The 27,762-nt window shown below is 37.2% G+C and overlaps 1 long non-coding RNA gene across 2 annotated transcripts; it reads right to left on the bottom strand.

Annotated features, from left to right (window-relative positions):
• On the bottom strand, positions 1 to 27,762 carry LOC115283257. Of its 2 annotated transcripts, none has more exons than XR_003904971.1 (3): positions 27,649 to 27,762; positions 878 to 970; positions 1 to 201 (listed from the first exon to the last, which is right to left on the bottom strand). It is a non-coding gene; the product is annotated as an uncharacterized LOC115283257 (long non-coding RNA). The 2 variants fall into 2 exon arrangements; XR_003904972.1 differs by lacking the exon at positions 27,649 to 27,762 and adding an exon at positions 2,156 to 2,218.

Genomic DNA, 27,762 nt, shown 5'->3' with positions numbered 1-27,762 from the left:
CAGTAAGGGGTGGTTTAAATTTATTTGTCACTTTTGCAGGCAGAGGTAGGTAATCTTGTGGTGTGTCCATGAACTCATCCAAGTCCCAGGATTTTTCGATCTTGCTGCTTTGCCATGCTTAGCAACAACTTCTACCCTGAAGTTTTCCTCATTGTCGCAATGTAACCACTGCAACTCTAGCCATTGAGTCTGCATTCCAGGCTGTGATAGACAGAAAAGGGGCAGAAGCCTACTCTCTAGGCGAGTCAACCTTCTTTTAAAAGAGCTTTCCCAAAATCCCACCCAAAACTTCTGCCTCATTAGCCAGAACTTAGTCATTTGACCACCAAGATCTGTAAAGAAAGATCTCAACAACAACAAAAATCAAGAACTCTGTGAGTACTTACAAATTTATAAGTACAAGTGCAGATACTTATTACATTGGCTTGTCTTTTCATTTGGGCCCTAGTACTTTTTAAGTTAATTTTTCTGGCTTCTTTTCATCACCCAATTATCTAAAACAACCATCCTTCACTTAAAATACATAGGTGTTAAAATTCTAAGGAAGGGGGATAGTCTACATGATATAATGAATAAAAGGGGTGAATTAATGGTAGGGGCAAAGGAAGGAAATTCACATAAAAGGGCTTCTAATTTTGTGGCTGGTCACTTCTGCTGCCACCACTCAAGGAAGTAAGGACATCTCCCTTATGCTATTAGGAACACAACCCTTTGTAAGTTTAACCTTTAGCACTTGCTCAAAGTACTGAATAATGATAATAGGAGTTGGAAATCCTCAAAAGTAGGGCTGAAGCTTCCCTGAAACAAATAAGAAACTCCACCTGTGGACAACAGGTTGGCCTGTACCTACAGAGTTCCACTCTGCTTGTGATCTTACCTTCCTAACAATGTCCTAGGGAACAAAGATGTTACAGCACATTTATCATCAGAAACAATGCAAGCAAGACAACAATGGAACATCCTTAAAGTACTGAAAGAAAAAGAAAGTCAGTGTAAGATTCTATACCCAGAAAAAACATATTTCAAAAAAAAAGATAAAAGAATACCTTTTCAGACTTACAAAAGGTGAAATAATTCATTACCAGCAGACCACCATTATAAGAAATGTTAAAGGAAATCCTTTAGGCAGGAAAAAAAAATACTACCCAAAGGAAATACAGATCTACACAATGGAAGGAAGAGCACTGGAAATAGTAACGATAATGGGTAAATGTCTAATATTTTTTCTTTTTCTTTAAACATATGGAAAAGACATTTGTGTAAATAGCAATAACTAACAATGTAGCATGAGGTTTATAATACGTGTAAAAGTAAAATGCAGGACAACAGTAACACCAAGTCCCTGAGGGAAGAAATGTAAATATTCTATGCATGAAGTGGTATAACATTACTAGAAAGTTGACTATGTCAAATTAAAAATGTGTACTTAAACCCAAAAGCAACCCCAGAATAACAAAACAAAGAGTTAAAGCTAATATGGGGGGAAGGAGATAAAGTGAAATAATAAAACACTCCATTTGTTCCCACTTTAGTCAGTGGTAGCTCTTTCAGGTTGGTTCTTTGTCACTTTGACAAGCCCTCATATCTTAGGGGTTTTTTGGAGCACCTTCTCGTTTTCTGATACTACAAGATGCTCTCTGCCCTGGTCCTAAAAATCAACTGTTTCTCTAACAGTCCCTGGTTCCGTTGAGTGGAGACTGTATTTAAGAACCAAAATCTGGGTCCTGACTATGCTTGTTTCTATTGGGTATCATTGCTTTAGGCCCTCTTGATGGATGGAGCTACATAATATAGACATGGGTACTAGCCCACATGTACACACGTTATCTAGAATTCTTCCTTTCTTTACCTATCTTAAGCTAAATGTAAGTTCATACTTTATTTCTCTGACTCCAATCTAGTATCATAGGGTTTCTTCTTGCTTTATTTGTTTACCTGTAACTTTCCTCTCTGACAGTGAGAAACTTGGAACCATCCACCATGTATTTACTTGTTTAACACCAATATACATGTAAAGTGATTTGGAAAATTATACCCATACACAATCCTGTACACAAATGTTTATGGCCACTTTATTCATATTGGCTAACAACTGGAAGCAAAGAAGATGTCTTTAATGACAGGAATGAATAAACGAACTGTGGTGCATCCATACCATGAAATCCTGTGTGCAGTAAAAAGAAATGAGCTATTGATTCTTTCATCAACACGGATGAATCTTCAGTGCATTCTACTACATAAAAGAAAGCAGAAAACAAAAGCTTCATATTATGTACATTGCATGATTCCATTCAAATGATACTCCAGAAAAGACAAAACTACAGGGACAAAACAGTGGTTCCCAAGGATTGAGAAGGTGCAAGTTTTTGACTACAAAGGGGGACGCATGGGGAGCTCTTAGGGTGAATGAATGGTTTTGCATAGTGATGGGGTGATGCATATATGACTGTATTTGAACTGTATAGAATCCATAGAACTATATACTACAAAGACTAATTCTAATGTATGCAAATTTTTAAAAAGCTGATCTATCTAACTTTGGAAAATGATGTATTGACTGAAAACTATAAGGCTATAGACAAAAGGAACTACATTGTCATTATATTTCTAGGTGGTAAATTTGTTTCTCATCAGGGTATGAGTTTAAAAATGTATTTTAAATATAAAGACAGAACTCATTAAAAGGATAGAAAAAGATTACCATGCTAATACTAGTAAAAAAGAAAAATCTCAGTAGCTATATGAATATTAAAGTAGATTTCAGAGTACAAAATACTATCAGGAATAGGAAAGATCATTTTAAACTGATAAAGAAAGCAATTCATCAAGAGCACATAATCCAAAACGCTTATGCATCAAATAGCAGAGCTTCAAAATATATGAGGCAAAATCTGAGAGAACTGTAGGAAGAAATAGACAAATCCACAATTATAGTTGATTTCAATGCCCCTCTCTAAATAATTGAAAGAGCAAGCAGAAAGAAAATTAGTGCAGCTATAGAAGACTTGAACAACACAGCCAACCAATTTGATCTAAGTGACATTTATAGAACATGCCATCCAACAACAGCAGAATACACTCTTTCTCAATTGCATATGGAACATTTACCAAGAGAGACCATATTATGAGCCATAAAATGAGTCTCAATGCATTTAAAAGGACAGAAGTCACATAGAATCCATTTTCTAAGGACAAAGGAATTAAATTAAAAATCTATAACAGAAATATATTTGAAAAATCCATAAACATTTGAAAACTAAATAACACATATAAATAAAAAAATCAAAAGAATAAAATCAACCCAAAGGAAATCAAAGAAAAAATGAAAAGGAAAATTAGAAAGTGTTCTGAATTGAATAAACACGAAAACATAACATATCAAAATTCTGGGGTGTCACTAAAGCAGTATGTAGGGGAAATAGCACTAAACACTTACACTGGAAAAGAAGACCCCAAATCAATTACCTCAGCTTTCGCCTTAAGAAAGTAGATAAGGAGGGGTGCCTGGGTGGCTCAGTCAGTTGAATATCTGACTTCAGTTCAGGTCATGATTTCACAGCTTGTGAGTTCGAGCTCCACTTCAGGCTCTGTGCTGACAGCTCTGTGCTAACAGCTCAGAGCCTGGAGGCTGCTTCAGATTCAGTGTCTCCCTCTCTCTGTGCTCCTCCCCCATGTGTGCTCTGTCTCTCAAAAATAAATGAATGTTTAAAATATTAAAAAAAAATAAAGTAGAAAAGAAAGAGCAAATGTAGTCCAAACTAAGCAGAAGAAAGGAAATTATAAATATCAGAGTAAAAATCAATGAAATAGATGACAGAAAAATTATAGAATAAATGAAACCCAAAGCTTCTACTTTGAGAACAATAAAATTGATTAACCTTTAACCAAACTGATCCAGAAAGAAAAGAGAAAATACAAATGACCAATATCAAAACAGAAAACTTGAAATGCCCTACATTAAATAAATGGAAATTTTAGTTAAAGACTTTCTTACAAAGGAAATACTTGGCCTACATGTCTTCACTGGCAGATTCTGTGAAATATTTAAGGAAGAAGGAACACCAATTCTTTGTAACTCTTAAAAATAACTGAAGAGAAGGGAATAGTTCCCAACTTATTCTTTAAGGCTGGCATTGCCTTGATACTAAAACCTGACAAGGACATTACCAAAAGACAAACATGAAAGGTCAGTATCCCTCATGAACATCAGTGCAAAATCTAAACAAAATTTTATCAAACTGAATCCAACAATATATTAAAAAATATTAAAAACTTGTCAATACATCTAATAAAAGATGTAAAAACTCTGTACACTAAAAACAACAAACTACTGCTGAAAGAAATTAAACAAGACCAAAATGAATAGAGAGATATACTATATCCACAGGTCATAAGACTTATTATTAATATGTGGATTCCCTCCAAATTGATCTATAGATTACATGCAATCACCAGTTCCAGCAGGGTTTTTGGTAGAAATTGACAAAATACTCCTAAATTTCATATAGAAGTACCAAGGACCTACAATAGTCAAAATAACTTTGAACAAGAGGAACAAAACTAGAAGATTAAAACTAACTTCATTTTTTAAATGTTTATTTTTGAGAGAGAGAGACAGAGAGAGACAGAGAATCCAAAGCAGGTTTCCCACTGTTAGTGCAAAGCCTGACATGGGGCTTGAGCCCACGAACCATGAGATCAGGACCTGAGCCAAAGTTGAATGTTCAACCGACAGAGACACCCAGGTGCCCCAAAATGAGTCACCCAGGTACCCCCAAAACTAACTTCAAAAACTTATTATAAAGCTACACTAATCAAAACAGTGTGGGATTGATGTCAAGACAGGCAATTAGAGCAATGGAATGGATTAGACCTACACATATACGGATGACTGATTTCTGACAAAGGTGCAAAGACAATTCAGTGGAGAAATAATAGTCTTTTCAGCAAATTATGGTGGCACAATCAGCTATCTATATGCAATAGAAAATGTATTTGGAACCATACCTTACACCATAAACAAAAACGGGTTCAAAATAGATCAGTGACCTAAATGTAAAAACTATAGACCTTCTAAATTTTTTAAATGTTTATTTATTTTTGAGAGACAGAGAGAGTGTGAGCAGGGGAGGGTCAGAAAGAGAGGGAGATACAGAATCTGAAGCAGGCTCCAGGCTCTGAGCTAGCTGTCAGCACAGAGCCTGAGGCAGGGCTCGAACCCACGAACCATGAGATCATTACCCTAGTCAAAGTCAGATGCTCGACTGACTAGCCACCCAAGTGCCCTTCACCAGAATCAACTTTAGGACATCTTTATTACCTGTACTCATTAGCAGTCACTCATTTCCTTCTGAATTCAGTAAGCCCCAGGTGATCTCTGATGTATTTTTATCTCTATGAATTTACCTTTCTTCTGGACACTCAATATAAATGGAATGAATACGGCATGTGGTCTTCTGTGACTGGCTTCTTTCACTTAGTATAATGTTTTCAAGGTTGATTCTTATTGTAGTTTGTATCAGTATTTCATTTCTTTTTTTATTGCCAATTAACATTCACTGTACAATATTTGGCAATTCATTGGACAAAGAATAGACTACTCAACAAATGGTATTACAACAGCTGGACATTTGTTTGCCAAAAAAAAAAAAATGAACCTGGATCTAAGCCTCATTCATACTTTATCCAAGAATTAATTCAAAATGGATCCCATATCTAAATGTAAAACATAAAACTGTAAACCACATATAAAGAAACATAGAAGAAAATCATCACTGTCAGTTGTTAGACAAAGACTTCTTAGACCTGACACCAAAATTATGATCCATTAAAAATAAAGAAAGGATTTGTACCCTGTGTGTGTCTGTGTGTGTGTGTGGGTATATATATATATATAACTCTTAAAACTACACAGTAAGACAATAAACAACCCAGCAAAAACCTTAAAATACAACCCAGTAATCATACTCCTGGTCATTCATCCCAGAGATATGAACAGTCATGTCCACACAAATGATCATAGCAACATTATTTGCAATAGCCAAAAACCTGAAACAACTAAAATGTCTCTCAATAGTTGAATGGTTACACATACGGTGGTACATCTAGACCACAGAATGATTAGACAGCACTAAAAATCAACATGTTATTGATATATGCAACAACTCAGATAGATCTCTGTCTTGGATAGATAGTAGGCTGAGAGAAAAAAAGCTAAACTCAAACTGGCACATACTGTGTGATTCCACGTATCTAGAATTCTCCATGTACCAAAAGTATAGAGATGGAAAGCAAATCACTGGTTGCCAGGGTTTAGTGTTGGTTTGGGGGGAGGTGCAGGGCCATGAGGATAAAGGGGCAGCACAAAGGAGATATTTGCGGTGATGGAACAGTTCTGCATCTTGCCAGCTGTGGTAGTTACACAAATCTACACACACGACAATATGGCATAGAACTATACACATACATCATACCAATGTCAATTACTAGTTTTGGTATTATAGTATAGTTATGTTAGATGTAACCATTGGGGAAAAGTGGGTGAAGGGTCCATGTGACATCTCTACAGTATCTTTGCAACATCCTGTGGATGTATAGTTATTTCATAATAGAAGGTTTTTTTTAATTTTTAATGTTTTTTTTTTTCTGAGAGAGAGACAGAGACAGAGCATGAGTGGGGGAGGGGCAGAGAGAGCAGGAGACACAGAATCTGAAGGAGGCTCTAGGCTCTGAGCTGTTAGCACAGAGCCTTACAAGAGGATCGAATTCATGAACTGTGAAATCATGACCTGAGCCAAAGTTAGATGCTTAACCAACTGAGCCATCCAGGGTTTGTTTGTTTGTTTTTTAATGGCAAAGACTTGAACAAACATTTCACCAAAGAAAATATACAGACGGCAAATAAGCACATGAAAAGATGTTCAACAACATTAGCCACTAGGGAAATGCAAATGAAAACCACAAGGAAATACCACTGAATGGCAACAATAAAAAATACTGACAATATCAAGCACTGGCAAGGATGCAGAGTCACTAGAACTCTCATACGTTAATTGGTTGGAATGCAAACTGATACAGCCACTCTGAAAAACTTTTTGGCAGGTTACTTTTTGTGAAGTTAAACATACATTTGCTATGTGACCCAGCAATCTCACTACCAGGTATTTACCCTAGAGAAATGAAAATTTATATTCACCCCAAATCCTGTACATGGATGTTCACAAATGCTCTACTTATAAATAGCAAAAAACTAGAAACAACTGAAATGTCCCTGAACAGGTGCATGTATAAACAAGTGGTGGTACATCCATACAATGGAATCCTACTCCGCAGTAACCAGGAAAGAACTATTCATGAATGCAACAACATGGGTGAATCTCAAAGGCATTTTGCTTCAAACTCTCAAAAGGCTGCATACTGTATGATGCCATTTGTATGACATTTTCCAAAAGACAAAACTATAGTGATGAGAAAGATTAGTGGTTTCCAGGGGGTAGAGGTGGGGCATGGATGTGGTTGTAAAACAGAAGGTCAGCAAACATTTTCTGCAGAGGGCCAGATAGTAAATATTTTAGGCTTTGTGGACTGCATATGGTCTGTGTTTATTTTATTCTTATATTATTCTTAGTTATTCTTATTTATTTTTGTTTGTTGCTTTTGTTCTTTTTACAACGCTTTAAAAATATAAAAACCATTCTTAGCTTCTGTTTTTCTAAGAAAACAGGCAATGGGCAAGATGTGACTCAGATGTAGTTGACCAATTCCTACTGCAATGAGATAGCACAAGGGAGTCCAGGATGTGGTGTGTGATGTAATTGTTCTATATCCTAACTGTAGTGGTGGTCATACGAATCTATACATGTGTTAGAGCTCATCAAAGTGCAAGCACACAAAAATGTCAATAATGTTGTATGTTGATGAAGATTAAAAGACCCCAGTAACCTATCAGATCTGTTCATCTCTGGTACAAGAGAGATCAAAGATTGCCTTTTCCCTAAGATACAGAGATCAAGAAATCTTTTTAGAGTTTCTTATCTATTCTCTATTCTACTTATAAAACTGTTTACTGTAGTGATTCCCTCAATTAAAATGGAACCCTTGTTTGAATGTGATACTGAATTCAATTGTACATTATTAGGTGATGGTGATGGCAACTGTTTGAAGACAGGAAAGCCATATGTTGATTATTCTTGGTTACAGAGACATAATGTATTTAGCACTTACAATAATGTCCAGTTTATTAGCTGAGCAATGAACACTAAAGCTCAAAGCAGTATGTGAGTTTCAGCCTGCAAACAGCAATTCAAGTTGAATTGTTTTCTAATAAGGGGCCTTTGTAAACACCAGAAATTATAACTTGTGTTATGGAGAATATGCCCTTTCTTAACTTTTCCAAACTAGAGAAAAGAATCTGAGATTTACTTGAATGTTCTGGAGAACAGGGCCACTATACCACAGCAGTAGCACTTCCACAGGCCTTGCTTACTGTCAGAGAGAATACTCAACATACTATATTTTAAACAAAAGTGAGAGAAGTGACTTCTGTGGTCTGGCCAAATGAATAAATTTTTAATGCGTTCCTAAAAGTAGTCTTTAAAAAGATAAAAATATTTAATCTTTAGTATGATTCTCAGGGTGGTGGGCTGTGTACCTTGGGGTCAGTGATGCTTTCGGAAATTATACGACCTAATACAAGAATCACTGGCCTGGTGAGCATTTGGGAAATAGTATAAAATCTTTCATCTGGGTAGTCCTTCAAACTATATTTATCAAGTATATACTTCAGGTAATCGTGATATATAACAGAAATCTTTCCTTACATTTGACTCTGGACACAAAAGGATTTCAAAAGAGACCATCAAACATGAAACATAAAAGGGCCTGAATTTTCTCTGTCCCTGCAGGATGGTGTAATATCATTGGATGGCATGGCACTTCTCTCTGTTTCTCTAGACACCATCTCTTCCTATCATTCCCAAGCGCTGCCCTGCACTCCGAACTAAGTGTTAGTGTTCATGTGATAGACCTTTTTTCCCTTTATGCCTATATGTTCATGCAGCAAAAATTTACTGAGCACCTACTATGAGCCAGGTAATAGTCTGTACTCAGCATAAATAAGCAAACAAAAGTCCCTGCCCTCATAGAGCTTGTATTCTACTGGAGTGAGATAGGCTACAAACAACAAATAGGATAAATCAGTAAATTATATAGTATGTTAGGTACATTTGGATTGCTTAATGTGCTTGGTTAGCTAGCTTTGCTGAATTGCTGGTATCATTCTCCTCCTACTCTTGTGCATCAGTTTCCCCTTCTCTGTTGGACTAGTCTACCCGTGTACCTGCAAAGAAGCTATTATTTTTTTAATCTTGAAAGGACACTCTCTCTTGATTCATTCTGTTCTCATTATGGCAGTCAGAGTGATCCTGTTTAAACCTAAGTCAGATGATACCACTCCTCCAAATCTTTTGGTTCCTGTGCTGCTCACTCAAAGTCAAGTTGTAAGATGTCACAATGGGCTGGGGATGAGCTGTCCTCAAGTATCTCTCTGGCATCATCTCTCTCTCTAAGGTCTTCAATGTCTTTCAATAAAGTTTTATTTGTGTTGGTTTTTTAATTTCGGGTTTCAGACTCTATTTTGAAATAATAAAGGTTCACAGGACGTTGCAGGGATAGGAAGAGAGATCCCAGGTACCCTTCAGTAATTTTCCCTAAGAGTTGCATCTCACCTAACTGAAGAACAATGTCAGAACCAGCAAACTGACATGGGCATCATGTGTGCATGCAGCTCTATGTCATTTTATCACACGTGCAGATTTGTGTCCCCTTCACTGCAATCAAGACATAGAACATTTCCATTGCCATAAAGAACTCCCTTTTTGCTACCCCTTATAGTCACATCCACATCTTCCCCCCTCATGCCACAAACTCTAGCTCCTAGCCACCACTAATTTGTTCTCCATCTCTATAATTTTGTCACTAGAGAATGTTATATGAATAAAATCATACAATATGTGGCCTTTTATTTTTTACATATATTTTTAAAAGTAGGCTTCATTCCCAGAGTGGAGCCCAATGCAGGGCTTGAACTCAGGACCCTTAGATCAAGACCTAAACTGAGATCAAGAGTCAGACAGTTATCAGACTGAGCCATCCAGGTTCCTCAATATGTGACCTTTTAAAAATGGCTTTTATTCACTGAGTATAGTGCCCTTGGAATTCCTCCAAGCTGTTGTAAGCACCAATAGTTACTTCTTTTTATTGCTGAGTTATATTCCACAGCAAGCACAGATGTACCACAGACCGTTCACCTGTGAAAAACATCTGGGCTGTTTCCAATTTTAGGCTACTATAAATAAAACTGCTAGAATAATCAAGTATAGGTTTTGATGAGGGCATAATTTTTATTCCTCTGGGATGAATGCCTAAGAGTGTGATTGCTGGGCCATATGGTAAGTGTATGTTTAGGTTTTTAAAGGAAACGCCAAACTGTTTTCCAGAGTAGCTATACCATTTTACATTCCAACAGCACTGTATAAGAGATTCCGTTTCTCCACATCCTCGCCAGCACTTGGTGTTGTCATGATTTTTTCCCAGTTTGAGATATAACTGACGTGTAACAGAAAGAATATAGGTTTAAGGTGTGTAACAGAATGATTTGACATATGTGTGTACAGTTTTCCTCTGCTATCCAAAAGTAGGGTGTTCCTATGAAACTTTTCGTAAGCCAAAATGGCATAGTGCAAAGCAATTACTGTTAGTTTATATGGAAAAAGTTTTGAGTGTTCTCAGCCCCTCAAAATCACTCTCGTAGGCTTGTCTGAAACCTTAGGACACATCTTGCTAACGGATGTGCAAAATAAATTGATATAAGGCACAGATGCTCACAGATGCAGCTGAAAGCTCTCAGGGCCTGATGCTGAGATGGTGAGAGTGGCTCTGGGGGAAGGATCTTGGCGGGACTACTCTCAGGGTGCGCTCTCTTTAACAGCTCTCTGCAAAACAAATGCTGAACACTGTTTTTGCTTTTCACCCCTTTTCATAAAAGCAAAAAGCCTCTTTGGATTTCTTTTGGTTAGCAAAAATAGGTACTGATGCACATTTTTTGTAAAAGTGAACTGGTATAATGCAAACTTTTGAAATGCGGGGGATACCCGTGTTGCTAAATAATTACCACAATGAGTTTAGTTAATAGCCATCATTTATTTATCTGGTATGCCACAGGAGTCAGTTCTGTGTATACTGTATACTGTATGATATACTATATGATCTCACTTACATGTAGAACCTAAAAAAAACAAACTCACAGAAACAGAGATCAGATTTGTGGGTTGCCAGAAGCGGGGGTTAGGCAGTAAGAGAATTGGGTGATTGTGGTCAAAAGGTATAAACTTCCAGTTTATAAGAGAAATAAGCTCTGGGGATGTAACATACAACATAGTGACTACCGTTAATAATACAGTATTGCATATTTGAAAGTTGCCAATAGTAGATCCTAAAAGTACTCATAAGGAAAAGAAGATTTTGTAATTATATCAGGTGACCTCAACTCTGATTTTTCTTCTCTTCACTCACTCTACTCCAGCCACAATGGCTTTCTTGTAATTAACTCAGCACATCAGACAAGCTCCTGTCTCAAAGTTTTGCCATTTCTTCTTCCCTCTACCTAGAATGCTTTTCCCCCAGGTAGTCTCATTTCCTTTGGATATTACTTAATGTAACCTTTTTATTCATCTCCACACTATCACCACTATCACTCTTGATCAAGAAATTCTATCCTATTTCCTGGCTTTATTTTTTTCTCCATAGCATGTAGCACTATTGATTGATAGCTCTTTTTATATCCATATTCCATATTGATAGCTCTTTTTATGTCCATATTCTATAAGTTTACTTATTTATCCTGTTTTATCTGTTTTTCCCACCGAAATATAATCTTATGAAGGTATGAATTGTTGTCTGTTTTGTTTTCACTTTAGTCTCAGTGTTTAGAACCAACTCTGGCACATAGTAGGGGCACAAGTATTTCAAATGAATTATGTTGCTACTCTAAGTGTGTTTCAAAAGGGAACGATTGGTTGACTATTATGGTTCAAGCGCTGGTCACAGGGCAAATATTTTCTACAATCTATTTCTTCCACATCCCTAAATCATATTTTCACTGTATCAATAGGTATAACTCTAAATAATGAAAGAGAAATTTGTCTCTTAGATCCCCATTCAATGCACATAAAGGAATTATGAATACAGGCTCCTCCTTCTTTAGGCTACAGATCTTAATGAGCCAGGATTTTGTCAGTTTTTTCCCTTAGGTATGTATTTTTCTTTCTTCTAGCAATTTCTTTGTGATCTCGTTCCTTTCTTGTGTCATTCATCTTCTTTCCCCATTCCTTGCCCTAAAAAATTTAGGAGAGTAGTTGATATCTAGGAAAATCTTTCATCTTTTACCTTGATCTCTTTTTTCAGTGTTATCTCAATTTTGAACAGGCTTATTTTAAAAAATAGTTCTTAGATATATGTATTATTAGACATACAGTTTTATTCCCCAGGCTGTGCTTACTATAAAGCTCTCTGTTGACAACATGTACAGACTTCATTGGTAGGATGAAGAAGGAGGCAGAGGAGACGTCTTGAACTAGCATCTGTTTTCCTTAAAAATAAGAATTACCTGATGATGTTTAATGAGGCACTTGCCCATTAATTTTAGGTTGGTTTTTCAAATTATTTGGACATATCACTCTGCAATATATTTATAATTTTCCAGAGTAAAACCTTTACTTATTCTTCCTGTAATTAAAAATTTTTTTAATGTTTATTTTTGAGAAAGAGAAACAGAGCACGAGTATGGGAGGGGCAGAGAGAGAGGGAGACACAGAATCCAAAGAAGAATCCAGGCTCTGAGCTGTGAGCACAGAGCCCAACATGGAGCCAGAACTCATGGACCACGAGATCATGACCTGAGCCGAGGTCAGATGCCTAACCAACTGAGTTCTTCCTATAATTTTAAAGCATAACCAGTCATTATGGCATTTAATGGGAATATAGTAGGCAGTCAGAAAAATATTTGAAACTAGATTGATTTAAAAATTAATGTACGTACATTAAAAATATTTTGCAAGTATGTGTGTTTCCTTCTACAGCTCCTAAATAAAATACAATGACTAGAGAAGTATATCCCCTACTTTTTATTATGAAGGCTCAATATTCAAGATAAACACTTTTGTTAATCTTTACTTTTTTTATTGTTATAACTTCTAAGAAGTTACTCTCAGTGAATGAACTAGAATTACATTTCCATATTTGGGCACCATTAAATTACTAAGTGTACTAGGAATTTTTTAAGGTTTAAAATGCATGATTTTAAACATTTGGGGAATGTAAGACAAAAGTATAAAGTCATTTGTGGAGAAATTTAAAATGTTACACAATGGCTAAAATAAAATTCTTGGGATAAGAATAGTGTGTGTGGAGGTGGGTTTGAAATATCCAAAAGTCCAACATCTTACTTTTTAAAAATGGAAATTCCCTGTTTTAGTCACTGAGAATTCTAATCACATAGCATGCCAGATTTAAAAATATTTATTTTTAAATTTGAATCTATATATTTGCCTTTTTATAAATCAGCTTATGGAGTGCTCAAAGGCACAGTTATTTGGTTTTCAAATATTTACCTAGAGCCTCTAGATTACTTTTCATTGTTTCAAATTTGTTGGACTTTATTGAGTAATCACTTGTACTTAGGTTATGAGTTTTTATTTATTTTACTTGTCTACTGATGGCACATGGGAGTAAAATCCATTTTCAACGTCTCCCTCTTTGAACAGAGAATATACCATAAAAACAAGCCTCATTATTTCAACATGATTAAGAAAAAAACCCTCCAAAATCTTTGTTTGAAGGATTCAAATGACATCTGTTGCAAGACCAAAGCACCAGCTCATTAACTGCCTTTCTTTTCTGCTCATAACTACCTGTGTAAAATATAATTCCAGGCTCCCTCATGTAACTTAATTTCATTAAATCTTTTAAAAAGAAAATTAGTAAGTTGAAGCAGTGGAGGTGAAGACTGTCACTTTTTTTTTTGGTTGTTTACTCCCTGTTCATTCCCAATTATTTCTGCCACCTGGTGCACAGAAGATGTGGTCCAACAAAAGGGATTATCTCGCACACAGACACATAACATCTGTCACAGTCCTGGTCCCAGTAGTTGACATATTTTACTTTTGTTCCTTGGTTTCCTGTTTTCATGTTCAAGTTATCTAGCTGCTAGCTTTCTTTCTAAATAGGAGTTATTTGTGCAAGACAAACAAGCTGATAAATTATCCCCCCTTCCAGAAATAAAATATGAGCAAGTGGGGACAGACTAGTGACAACGACAATACTGTAGTATTATTTTATAAGCAGAAGGAAGCACAGGGAAGCAACAGGGCCTCTCACTGACCTGAAAACACAAAATTACGAACAAGTACTCCCTGAAAATTCATAGAGCCAATGTGAGGACAGGAGCTAAAACTATAAAGAGTTTAATATTCTAATAGCAAGTGAGTACCGTGGGCCTGCAATAAGGTCTAAGAGAGCTAAAACAGTCTCACTAACACACATGAACTCTTAGAACTAACTAGCTAAAAGTGTCATTAACGGGTAAAGATCCACATTGAGGATATTTACTGGTGAATCTTTAAAAAATTTTTTTTAATGTTTATTTATTTTTTGAGACAGAGAGAGAGTGTGGACAAGGGAGGGGCAGAGAGAGAGGGAGACAAAGAATCTGAAACAGGCTCCAGGCTCTGACTTGTCAGCACAGAACCTGATGCAGGGCTCAAACCCACAAACCACACGATCATGACCTGAGCTGAAGTTGGACGCTTAACCCACTGAGCCACCCTGGCGCCCCATTTACTGGTGAATCCAAATAGAACAGGATAGTGACGATAGAGACAAAAGAAAGAACAGGTTCAGAAAAGTTAAAAGAGGCAAACAAAGAATAGAAACCCCAGCAATTAAGCCACCATAGTTTTTGACACTTCACAAAAACCATAGCCACAAATTTATAAATCTTTTCTAAAAGTTCAGGAAAACTAATTCACTTGAAAATGAACCACAGAATAAAATAAAGAACAGAAGCCACCTAATCACTCAATAGATATAGAAGAAAGCATTTGATGTTCATAATACAAACTCTCAAGAAACCAATAATAGAGAGGAAATTCCCCTGCAGGGGTCTGTACATAACCCCTGCAATTAACATGATACTTAGTGATAAAAGACTGGATGTTACCTCTTTAAATTGAGAACAAAGCAAGGATGTCCACTCTTGCCACTTCACTGTTGCTACTTCAACATTGTACTGACGGTTCTGGCCAGTGCAATCAGTCAAGAAAAATAAAAGGCATTGAGATTTTAAAGAAAGAAGAAAAACTGTCTTCATTTGTAAATGACATGAGCCTATATGTAGAAAATTGTACAGAATTCACAAACAAAAAACTATTAGAACTAATAAGTCAGTTTAGCAAAATCTCAGGATACAAAATCAGTATATGAAAATCAGTTGTATTACTACTTACAAACAAAACAAAATTAAGAATATAATTCCATTCACAATAGCACTAAAAAGAATAAAAAATAACTAGGAATAAATTTAACAAAATAAGTACAAAACAGGCACACTGAAAATTTAAAAACACTGATGAGAGAAGTCAAAGAAGACTGAAATAAATGGAGAGAGATTCCATGACATCCTGAAATTGATCAACAGATTAACACAACCTCTACCAAAATTCCAACAGTTTTTTTGTGTATGTGGAAATTGATAAGCTGACTGTTGGGAGACAGTTCTCCACGGATATTCTACAGTTCTGCACAGTGCAGGTTTTCTGAGTAAAGAACATGTTTGAACAGCAAAAACCTTGGAAGCTAGAGATTGAGAGATATGTCTCCCTAAGAGATATTTGCTCACATTCCAAGGTTATAAATCTAGAGACCTTTCTCCTTTCCCCTCCCCTCCCCAGAGAAGATTTCTTTACATTCCAGAGTAAAGGTAAAGTTATTCTCTCTTCCAAAAGAGAAGAGAAGAATGGGCAGCTGTGCCAGCAAACCTTATATGAACTTAGAGTCTCATAATTGGGAGGGGGGAGTCCATTCCTGCAGTGAACCCCACTGCATATACAGGCAAACATCTGACCCTCACTTGTGTTGCTCTTTGGAGAACTGCCACATGGGGAACTATGCAAGATGCTACTCTGGATCTGCTTTTACCAGGAGTAATCTACCATCTGTGTCCCTGATACAGGGATCTGATATCCTTTGTCAGTATATGCATGTGAAACTGTGACCGACTAACATAGTTTGAAATTAGGGTAAAATCTCAGACCCCTCACAGTTTTTGACTTAATACTGATCCTAAAATTAAACTGAATAGACCTAGAATACACCCCCCACCGCAACACACAGACACACAAATTTTGAAAATGAAAAACAAAGTTGGAGGACTTTCACTTCCCAATTTCAAAACTTATTATAAACTATAGTTATCAATATAGCAGGATGCTAGCACAAAGACAGGCAGATAGATCAAAGGAAAGAACTGAGAATCTAGAAATAAGCTCTTACATTTATAGCCAACTGGTTTTTTATAAAGGTGCCAACACATTTCGGTGGGGGAAAGGATAGCGTTTTCAACAAATGGTGCTGGGAAAATTGGATATCCACATGCACATATCACTCATACATTAACTCAAAATGAATCAGAGATCTAAGTGCAAAAGCTAATGTTATAAAACCTGTAATAGAAAATAGGTGAATATCTTAAGGACCTTAATTAGGAAAAGATTTCTTAGATATGACCCTAAATGTATGATTCATAAAACAATAATTAATAAATTCAATGTCACCAAAATTCAAAGCTTTAAACTTCTTTAATTTTTTTTATGTTTTTATTTATGTTTGAGAGACAGAGAGAGACAGCGCAAGCAGGGGAGGGTCAGAGAGAGAGGGAGATATAGAATCTGAAGCAGCCTCCAGGCTCTGAGCTGTCAGCACAGAGTCCGACAACGGGGCTTGAATCCACAAACCATGAGATTATGACTTGAGCCGAAGTTGGACGCTTAAGCCATTGAGTCACCCAGGTGCCCCAAAGCTTTTGAACTCCTACGCTCAAAACACCACTAAGGAACACCAGTAAACACCCTAAGAAAATGCACAGAAAAGCCATAGAACTGGGAGAAAATGTTGATAAATCACATACCCAGATGAAAGACTTGTATATCCAGAATATATAAAGAACTCTTACAACTCATTGATAAGATAACAAACTAATTTTATAAATGGACAAAAAGTTGGACTTGTTCCCTACAACTAAACAGTACAGCTACCTATAATGATTAAGTAGGGTCCAGAGTTTCACAACATAATACCCAAAATATCCATGATACAATCAGAGATGACTCATTATACCAAAAATCAGGACAATTGTGTAGATGCCAAAAAAGATGACTCAGATGTTGCAATTATCTGACAAGGATTTTAAAGCATCAATCCCAAAAATGCTTCAGTGAGCAATTATGAACACTTTTGAAACAAATGAAATAGAAATTCTCAGCACAAAAAGAAGATATTTAAAAAGAACCACAGAAATTATAGAACTGGAAAGTCCTGAAATTAAAAAAAAAACTCATTGGTTAGGCTCAACAGTATATTGGAGAAGACAGAGGAAAGAATCAGAGTACTCAAAGACAAATCAATAGAAATTACACAATCTGAACAATAGAGAGATCTTACATTTAGGTCTTTGATAGATTTTTTTTTTACTGTTGAAGGAATTTTTATTAAAGTAACAATTTTATAATCCAGATTATGTTTCCTTCCTCAGTTATCAATTCTATTATTTAAAACAAAAGTGACATTCTGAGATATTTCACAGTAAAGAATTACACAGTTAAAAAAAGGAATGCTTTGAATCTTTGTTCTTTGCTGAACTGCCGAGGAGAAGGCAGTCTTTGATGTGTTTTGAGTTAATTTTTGTATATATGGTGAAGTATCAATCCAAGTTCATTTTTTTTTGCATGTGGATATCCAGTTTTCCCAGCATCATTTGTTGAAATGGCCAACTGATTTTTGACAAAGATCCAAAAGCAATTCAATGAAGGTAGGATAGCTTTTTCAAAAAATTGTGCTAGAACAGTTGGGCATCCATACATGGGTAAAAAAGAAGAAAAAGTTAAGCCTTGACCTAAACATTTTACCATATAGAAAACTTAATTCTAAATGAATCTTGGATTTAAATGTAAAATGTGAAACTCTGAAACTTTTTGAAGAAAATAGGCGAACATCTTCAGGACTCAGAACTAGGTAAAGAGTTCTTTAAAATGACACTAAAAGCACTGTACATAAAAGAAAAAATGATAGTTTAGACTTCACCAGAATTAAAAACTTTTATGCTGTGAAATATTTTAGTAATAGGATGACCACTCTACAGTGTGGTCAAAATATTTGCAAACCACATTTCCAGCAAAAGCTTTCTTTGTAGAGTAAGTGACGAACTCTCAAAACTTAGCAGAAAAAAATCCAATTATAAAAGAGCAAAAGACAGGAACAAACATTTCACCCAGGAAACGATGTGGATGGCAAATAAGTACCTGAAAAGACGTTTAACGTCATTAGTCTTTAGAGAAATACAAATCTAAACCACAATAAGATACCACTACAAACTTATTAAAACAATGAAAAGAAAATATAATGATGATATCAAATGCTGGTGAGGGTGTAGAGAAGCTGGATCTCTCATATACTAGTGGTGAGAATGTAAACTGGTACAGCCACTCTGGAAAATAATCTGGCAGTGTAGCAGTTTCCTAACGTTGCCATAACAAGTTACCACACACTTGTTAGTTTAAACAACAGAAATTTATTCTCCCATAGGCTTGGAAGCTAGAACTCCAAAATCAAGATGTCAGCAGGGCCATGCTCTCTCTGAAGACTGTGGAAAAAGAAGGAACAGTCCTTCCTTGCCTCTTCCTGGCTTATGAAGGCTCTCAGAAATTCTTAATGTTCCTTGGCTTATAGCTGCATCACTTCAATCTCTGCCTCCATCATCACATGACCTTCTTCCCTTTGTGTATCCATCTAAACCTCCCTCTCCTTTCTCTTATTCCTCTAATCCAGTATGATCACATCTTAACTTGATTACATCTAGATGAATGCATGGACCTTAAAATATTCGAACTCCAATTTACCCTTCCGATTTTAGATGTCGTTGCCAATATTTTAATTTCATCGTGTGTGTGTGTGTGTGTGTGTGTGTGTGTGTGTGTGTTTTGGGGGGTGGGGAGAGAGAGGGATTGAGAGTCATAAGCAGGCTCCATACCCAGTACCCCATGCGGGTCTTGATCTTATGGCCCTGAGATCATGACAGGAGCTGAAATCTACAGTTGGATGTTTAAGTGACTGAGCCACCCAGGCGCCCCTCCATCTTGTTTTAAATACACCCAAATTAGTCATTATTGTTATCTTTGTTGTTTTTTATTTAAGTTAGTGACTACTTCAATTGATCTGCACACTTACTAATTTCTTTCCCACATGTTGCCAATTTATTTGCTCATCATTGCTTCCTGCATCCTGCACTATCCTTCAGGATTCAAAATATTTTTTTCCAAAGTGAATCCTTCAGAGGTTCCTAGAGTGACATTCTGTGAGTGATAAGGTCCTCAGTCTTTGTCTGAAAATGTCTTTATTTTGCCCTTCTTTGAATACAAAATGGAATCACATGGGGTGGTGGCAATGAAAATGGGCCACTCGGCTCTCTGGCTGCAGGAGTGTAATTGACAGATGGCCTCAGCTGCTGCGCTCTGAACCCACCACCATTCTAGCCCGGAAGCCACAGCAGGCTGCACCTCACAGAGGCTGCTCACAGCCAATGGCTAAGCGTGGCAAGGAAAGTAAGGCAGACCTGCTCCTGCAAGACATGTGATTCCTTCGACAGGCTACTTTGACTTGCGGATCCCTCATCAGCATGGCTGAACTTTTCCTACAACCGCACTGCAGTCTTTACATTCTGCCTGGGCAACTCTCCTTCTTTGACAGGGGTCAGATCTGCACTATGATCTGAAGACTCTTTCCACCTTCTGGGGCTCCCTCTTTTACACTCAAAGGCAATTCCCCCAATCGGTCTCTTACACACCCAACCTCATCTTGGCTTCTGCTTGGCAGAGGACCTAAACTAATGCAACTAACATAAAATGTATCCAAGTAATAAAATAAAAGTATCCAATTAAAAAATGTATCTAACCTTGCCCACATCTACTGCTTCCCCTCATCATCACTACATTTGCACAGATACACATTTTACCAATTTTCATGTGTGCCTTTTTTTATGGAAATATAACAAAATAGGAATACATAGTCTTTATTTCTTCTCACACACATGGTACAAAAGTATAAGCACTGCTCTGGGTCTTATAAATTTTATCTTCTAGGCCTCTTAAACTTTTCAAAGTATTTTTTTTTAATATTTTATTTATTTTTGATACAGAGAGAGACAGAGCATGAGAGGGGGAGGGGCAGAGAGAGAAGGAGACACAGAATCTGAAGCAGGCTCCAGGCTCTGAGCTAGCTGTCAGCACAGAGCCTGACACGGGGCTCGAACCCACGAACGTGAGATCTGACCTGAACCAAAGCCGGAGGCTTAACCGACTGAGCCACCCAGGCGCCCCTCAAAGTATTTTCAATCTTTGTGTCACTCTGTATCACAGAATTCTGGGACATTTCCTTAAATCAATTTTACAGATCATTTATTCTCTTTTTATCTGTGTCTAATTTGCTTTTTAACTTAACCATTAAACTGCTTTCTGGCGGCTATATTTTTTGTCTTTATATTTCTGTGGTGGTTCTTTTTTCCTAGCATCTTGCTCTTTTCTTAGTGCTTTGATCCTTCTTTCAGGCTTTTAAGTCTCTAAAACATACTGATTTTATATTGTCTTTCAAATTTTATTCTATTATCCCTCATTTGAGGGGTTCTAATCCTTCCACTGATTATGTCTGCTGATTTCTGCTTAAGCTGGGTTGTTTCTCTGTGAGGTTTTATGTATTTTTATTGTAAGTTCAATGTGTGTGTGGGTGGCATTTATATTTCTATGTGTTGCCAATGCAACCTGGGCTCTTGGCATTAACTTTTGCCAGGTGTATCAATTAGAGTCCAGTCAGGAGACACAAACTGTGCCAGTAATTTGAACATAATTAATATAAAGAATTATTAATGAGCTTGAGGTGATTACTAAAAGGATAAAAGAACTCTAAAGTATACAGGAATAGCATTGCAGGGAGCAGCTATTACCTCTAGAGTTGAGGGAAAAGATCCAAGGGCTTGAAAAAACACTGCTCCTTCCACCATCTACAGGCTGGGACTCAGACCTTGGCAGAGAGGGTAGGTTGCAGCCACCGGATAGTGGAGGAGTCCTCCGATGTAGAACATATCAGAGCTGGCCCATAACTGGCAGGCCAAGGCTGGCAAACAGGGAGCTGCACACCAGGGTGCTGGTGAGCTGGGGCGAGTGAGCTAGGGCTAGAAGGCAGGCACCCACCTGTTTGGGTGCCAGGGAGCTTCATTGGACGGGTGCCCCCGAGTCTCCTGTACATTGCTAGCAAGGATGCTGCCAGCTTGGAATTGGGTGTCAAGTGCTGAATGAGCACCACTTGGTCTTCTGCCTTCCATGGGCAGTTGCGTGATATATTCAGGAAAAAAACCCCACTCCAGACCAGAAAGATAAGCTCCTGCCTCTGCTATGCTCTGCACTGTTCCTCCAGCACCCTCACCTGACAAAGGCTAACATTATACTGTCCAGCCAAGGAGAAATGTTTACAAGGCCTGGCATCACAAAACAGGACAAAGAAAGGGAGATCTAAAGCTTAAAGTCAATAAACTTATAATCGGTACAACATGTCCTTTAGGACTAGGACTAAGTTTTTACATTTTTTGTATAATTTGGGATTACCAAACCATCTGGGAAGTGTAAATTTAGACTTCAAATACAGAAGAGGTGTATCCTTGGAATTTTGATTTTTCCGGGAGACTCCATCCCCTCAAAACTTCCCATATAGCATTGCCAGCACATAAAGGAGGTCTTAATCCTATGTGGCAAATAATTATATAGCCATGATAATGTTTATGCAAAAATACTCGTATGTTTTAGTACTGAAAGAATCATGCTACAGGTTAATTCACGCAACTGAAACCTATCTAGAACCTCTCACTGCTAACAATGCCAAATTCATTACATGGAACAAAAAATCCATAGAAAGAAAAACAAAGTATATGAAAGAAATATAAGCACAAAACCAAGAACAACGATGAAAGAAAATTAGCTGACTCCCCAAATGGAAGAAATAATTAACACAGCAAACTAAAGACTTTAAAATTTGTGTGTGTGTGTGAGTTTCTTTCTTTTTGAGAGAGAGAGAGGGAGAGAAGAAGTGGGGGAGGGACAGAGAGAGAGAGGAAGACACAGAATCTGAAGACAGGCTCCAGGCTCTGAGCTGTCAGCACAGAGCCTGACATGGGGCTTGAACCCATGAACTGTGAGATCATGACCTGAGCCAAAGTCAGGTGCTTAACTGACTGAGCTGCCCAGGTGCCCAAGAAAACTTTAAAATTAAGTATAATATCCCAGAGATATTCTAGATGACACACATGAGAGGAAAGATATAGCTAGAGCTTAAAACAATTTTTTAATATACATTTATTTTTGAGAGAGACAGAATGCAAGCCAGGGAGGGGCAGAGAGAGAGGGAGACATACAGAATCCGAAGCAGGCTCCAGGTTCTGAGCTGTCATCACAGAGCCTGATGTGAGGCTTGAACGCATGAACCGTAAGATCATGATCTGAGCCAAAGTCAGTCACTTATCCAACTAAGCCACCCAGGCACCCCTAGCTAGAGCTTTTAGAAGTGAAATATATGATCATTGAAATTAGAAACTCAAGATATGGGCTAAAAAGAACACCAAACACACCTAGGAATTATATTAAAAATATTCACTGACTAGTATGGCATAGTTATCAAATAATCAGAATATATGCCTAACCAGTAAGACTCGGAATAGAATGACCTAACAGTGCATACTGGATTGATTTCAGCCTTAAACACAGATGAAGAGTGAGCCAGATGATTTTTCCAGGATATAATGCATAGGGACAAAAAAATGAAAAGACATACCAAGAGACATAGAAAATAGATTCAGAAGTTTAAATATCCACATGATTGTGATTCATGGTAAAACACAGATAGTGAAAGGGAACGAAAAAAAAGAAATAATGGGGATACCTGGATGGCTCAGTTGGTGAAGTGTCCAACTCTTGGTTTCAGCTCAGGTCATGATCTCATGGTTTGTGAGATTGAGCCCTGCTGTTAGCACAGAGCCTGCTTGAGATTCTGTCTGTCTGTCTGTCTGTCTCTCTCTCTCTCTCTCTCTCTCTCTCTCTGTGCTCTCCATCCCCCTCATCCCATCACTACCCCGGCACTCATGCACTCTGATGCACTGTCTCTCAAATAATAAAGTTTATATGTATATATGTGAAATAATGAACATTATCAGATCTGATTCAGGATGTCAGTCTTCAGGCCACCAGGTCCCAACAAGCACACAACATGGATTTTTTTTACAAAATCCTCTACCTATATATATATATCTTATAAATTAAATAAAATTCAAAAGCATTCAGAGAAAAATTAGCTGGATACTGATATAGAAATGAGAATAAAATTGGCAACCATAGATGCTCTAAGACAATATCTTGAAAGTTCTGAGGGAAAACTGTTTTGATCCTAGAATTTTATACCAAGCCTCATTTAGCATTTAACCTTGAGAGCTAAATGAAACATTTCCCTTTACCATTTCTAAATTGTTTTTCCCATACCCTAACAATCACAAAATTTCTCAGTGTCTAGACATATAAACTATTTTTGAAAGAATTATTTGAAGATATACTTTATCAAAATAAAAATGACTCAAGAAGAAAAAAGATAACAAATCTAAGTCAATATTGCTGCACACTGCAAAACAAAACAAAACAAAAACCAAACCAAACAGAAACCAACCAACAAAAACCATTCCAACTAAATCCCCAGTTGATTTCTATATGTGAGAAGCACACATAGCAGAGGAAACTAAATGCATGTTAGGGTTCTTATTTTGTTGGGGTGGGGTGTGGAGTTAGAGAAAAAAATATAGTTATTTATTGGTACTACTTGTTTATTTAAAATACATTTAAATCATGTAACCAGAATTAAACAAACAGAACGACTCAGTAAATTATTTGTAGTACTCCATTTATATTACAGCCTGTTAGGTAGGCCTATCTGAAAATAGTCCCTGTATTCTTAGCATCTTTACTCTCAATTTGCAAAAGGGCCATTGAAAAAATAAATAACAGCTAACATTTATCAAGAAATTACTTTGTGCCAACACTGTTTTAAGTACTTTATATGTATTATCTAATTTAAACCTAATAAAAATAACTGTATGACAGAGAAATTATTCCTATTTTACTGGCAAGAAAATTGTAGTACAGGGTAAATAACTTGCTCAAATAAGCCAAGATTCAAACTGAGACAGTCTGGTTTTGAATCTTCTTTTTTTTTTTAATTTAAAAAATGTTTTTATTTATTTTTGAGAGAGAGAGACAGCATGAGCAGGGGAGGGTCAGAGAGAGAGAGAGAGAGGGAGACACAGAGTCCAAAGACAGGCTAGCTGTCAGTACAGAGCCTGACGTGGGGCTCGAACCCTCCAACTGAGAGATCATGACCTGAGCCAAAGTCAGACGTTTAACAGACTGAGCCACCCAGGTGCCCCTTGAATCTCCTTATGTACTACTTTGCTGCCATAATGTCAGAGTCCTCAGCTTTCCTTATTTAATAACTTTCTGAGTGCCTCTGAATTCCAAGGCAGTGAATGAGTAAAGCGGCGGGGGTAGTTAGAGGGGAATAAGACTCTGTTCCTAGCTTAATTTACCCTCTTGCAGCTAGTAGGTATATAAAGAAAGTAGTATGGCATAGTGTTAAGAGAATGGATTTGAGCATCAGATAGAACTGGGGCTAAATCAGGGCGCCTAGGTGGCTCAGTCAGTTAAGCGTCTGACTTAGGCTCAGGTCATGAGCTCTCCGTCCATGGGTTTGAGCCCCATGTTGGGCTCTGTGTTGACAGCCTGGAGCCTGCTTCTCATTTGGTGTCACCCTCTCTCTCTGCCCCTCCCCCACGCACTCTCTGGCTCTCTCTCAAAATAAAATAAAGATTACAAAAAAAAAAAAGAACTTGGGCTAAATATTCAGACTAGCATTCATAAACTGTGTGCTCTTGACTGAATTACTTCATTTTCCTAAGCTTCAGTTTCAACAACCATAGAATGAGAATAACAATAGTATCTACCTCACTGGTGATTGGGAAGATTGAGATGGTCTATGTAAAGAACTCAAGCTATTGTTATTTTAGGCCAAAAGAATGTGACTTTGGAGCCTACAGATAATTTCAAGCTGGGGAGAGTAGGGAATACTTTATTGTAGAAATAATATTTGAGGTGGGTTTTGAAGAACAAATAAGATGTTTAATACATAGAAATGGGAAAAGGTCTATTCAGGCTGAGCTAACAGCGCGAGCAAATGCATGGAGGCAGGAAATTAAATTGGATTAGATCATACAGTACATTAAAGGAAACATTAGTAAATAAAGCTCGAATAGAGGCTTTGATTTGTATTTTGGGAAAATAGATGAAAGATTATGAAATCCAGCCAGACAGAAATTCTTTGATTATCTCCTTAGTTTTGCTGCCCTGTGTGACATGGAATAGAACCGAATAGTATAGAAGTTACATGTGTTTCACATATGTTGATAGGGTACCCCCATGTCTGTGCCTATCTGCTTTTGCCCCCTGCTTGTCTCCATTCTAGGGGTTACAAAAAGCCTTGGTTTCCCAGTCTCCCTCGCAGCCAATAGTGGCCACGCTTCACTGTGTGACTATAAGCAGAAATGAACTATAAGCAGAAATCTATTGGCGGGCTCTTGAAAGAGTTTTGGTTTATAATGAAAAGGACAAATATCCTGTGACCATTTCTTTTTCTCTTCTTCATGCCGTGTCTGGAGTTGCACCAACCATCTTGCGAACATGAACTTATAGAGCAGAGGATCCTGATACAGTTGAGATATTAAACCAAATCCCCAGCAGCCACAAATCTCCAGGCACCTTGTTATGTGAGATAAATGAACTCCTGTCCATCGTTAGCCACATTGTCTGTTCTTGCAGCCAAAATCACTCCTAGCTGATACTATGGAAGATATTCTGGTTTTGAGGGAAAAAAAAAAAAGGATGGAATTCATTTTTATTCGGGCAGAGTTTCATATATTCTTTTTTCTCAAGTCAGTGCCCATAGTCCTAATGATTTGAAACCTAATCTAGTATTTGGCTGAGGTCAGACCAGATATGGGAAATCTGAATAGGCTGTGACAACTACATACCAGAGAAAGATGCTTTACTGTTCAGTGGCACTATCCATCAATATAAGTTTCTACATGGTCTCCTAAATCTATTCATTATTTGTTCTATCTGCAAAAGTGTTCTTTTGTCAAAGAGAAAATACTTTGGCATTAAATAATGACCTACAGGGGTGCCTGGGTAGTTCAGTCAGTTCAGCGTCCAACTTCAGCTCAGGTCATGATCTCACAGTTTGTGAGTTTGAGACCTGCCCTGGGCTCTGTGCTGACAGCTGGGAGCCTGGAGCCTGATTCAGGTTCTGTTTCTCCCTCTCTCTCTGTCCCTCCCTTGTTCATGCTCTGTCTATCATGCTCTCAAAAATAAACATTAAAAAAATAATAATCTACGCTATCAGAATAATTGGATACAACATCTATAAAAAGGAAATAAACGACCAATATGGAAATTCAGCATGACAGAACTGTTATTTCGCAGCCACATGAAAAACAATGTGGTCTAACTTTCCTGCAATGAAAATATTGTTGCTTACAATGATTCCAGAGGATGATAAAAATTAACCCAAAATCAGAGTTCAAGGTACAGATTTATCCACATGTATTTTTATATCTTGGTGGCCCTCAAAATCAAATTGTTTAAGCTCAGTATAGTCTAGGCTCCAACACAACACATACATTTCTGGTTGTTTGAGTTGGCAAAAATAGAAAACTCTGAAAGATTAAGAAAACATATATAAAGGAAATTACTGAAGAATCAACAACGTCATCATATTTGGCAATCTTATTTTAAACCTTTAGTTTAGTGAGTACACTGCTATACCACTACCTATATCTCGATAGTAACCAATTCAACTATCTTTTGATAACGTTCAGAGGAAGTAAGTTTGGCATCCTTTGTAAGTATCAAACAAAAACCAAAGTTATAATTCACGTTTTCCACAGAGCATTGTTTTCTCTCTAAACTTTGCTTTTGGCTTAGAATTGGGACTTTCCTTCCCTTTTGGCTCATTATATCGTGTTCAAAAATCTCTAGAAATAAGGGGCTAAAGTTTTTTGAAGTAAAAATGCATTCAATACAAATATTTCCACTGGTTGATGGGAGAGGTGGTCACCACAGGGCTCAGGCATCCTTAAATTGCCTTGCTAAGTATGCCACACTAAGGCCCAACCATCCCGATACCCACTGTTTGTGTAGAGTCACACATCCAGGTAGTTTGGTCAGGGTGACCAAAAGATGACTACAATGCGACTGCTCCCTGGGAAAGGGGAACTGCCTTGTTTGATGCTTGCTACAGAAC

Source organism: Suricata suricatta, chromosome X, assembly GCF_006229205.1.
Source record: "Suricata suricatta isolate VVHF042 chromosome X, meerkat_22Aug2017_6uvM2_HiC, whole genome shotgun sequence".
NCBI lineage: Eukaryota > Metazoa > Chordata > Mammalia > Carnivora > Herpestidae > Suricata > Suricata suricatta.
Note: the sequence above shows the minus strand (reverse complement) of the source record. Positions and strands in the feature narration are given on the sequence as shown.